The 855-nt window shown below is 35.3% G+C and overlaps 1 non-coding gene across 1 annotated transcript; it reads right to left on the reverse strand.

Annotated features, from left to right (window-relative positions):
* Positions 1–488: 488 nt before the first annotated feature.
* LOC121211767 (small nucleolar RNA R71) lies at positions 489–595 on the reverse strand. The gene has a single exon (XR_005906985.1). It is a non-coding gene; the product is annotated as a small nucleolar RNA R71 (small nucleolar RNA).
* Positions 596–855: the final 260 nt, after the last annotated feature.

Here is an 855-nt window from a genome sequence, read left to right on the forward strand (position 1 = left end):
CCGAAATTGAAAGAACATTAAAGCGAAGAAGGAAAAAGATTTGAGAAATGAAGAGAATTAGAAATGATCCAATCATAGAAGATCAAGTACTTTAGAATGAAAGGAATAGTGATATTCCTCAAATCATAGATGACAGAGACAGACCCATCAGAAAACATGTAGTGGCTATTTTGGATTATCTATATCTAGGAATTGTTAGGCCACATATTAAAGCTCAACACTTTGAATTAAAACCAATAATATTTCAGATGCTACAAATGGTAGGGTAATTTAGTGGTTTACCTACTGAAGACCCCAAATTGCACTTGATACTTTTTCTTAAAGTCTGTGATCCATTTAGGCAGGAGGGTGTTACCAAATTATTCCCTTATTCATTGCGAGATCATGCCAGATCATGGTTGAACGCGTTACCATCAAGTACAGTGGCATCTTGGAATGAATTGTGTTAGAGATTTCTACTTAGGTACAATCCTCCCGACATGAATTCCAAGCTCAGGAACGACATTACATTGTTCAGGCAATCAGACGATGATTCATTATATAAAGCATGGGAGCATTTCAAGGAATGAATTAGAAAATGCTTGATGCATGGTTTTCAGCATTGAACACATATGGAAATATTCTACAATGGATTAAATGCTCCTACGTGAATGGTGGTGGATGCATTTGCTAATGGGACATTACTTGACAAATCCTAAAGTGAAGCATATGAAATTCTGAAAAAAATAGCAAACAATGATTATCAGTACCCCACTACCAGAGTTGGCATTGGAAGAAGAGTTGCTAGAGAATGGAACTTGCTGTGATTACATCTTTAAAAACTTAGGTATCATCTTTAACAAATATGATTAAAAC

The sequence above is a fragment of the Gossypium hirsutum genome, chromosome A12 (assembly GCF_007990345.1).
Source record: "Gossypium hirsutum isolate 1008001.06 chromosome A12, Gossypium_hirsutum_v2.1, whole genome shotgun sequence".
Lineage (NCBI taxonomy): Eukaryota > Viridiplantae > Streptophyta > Magnoliopsida > Malvales > Malvaceae > Gossypium > Gossypium hirsutum.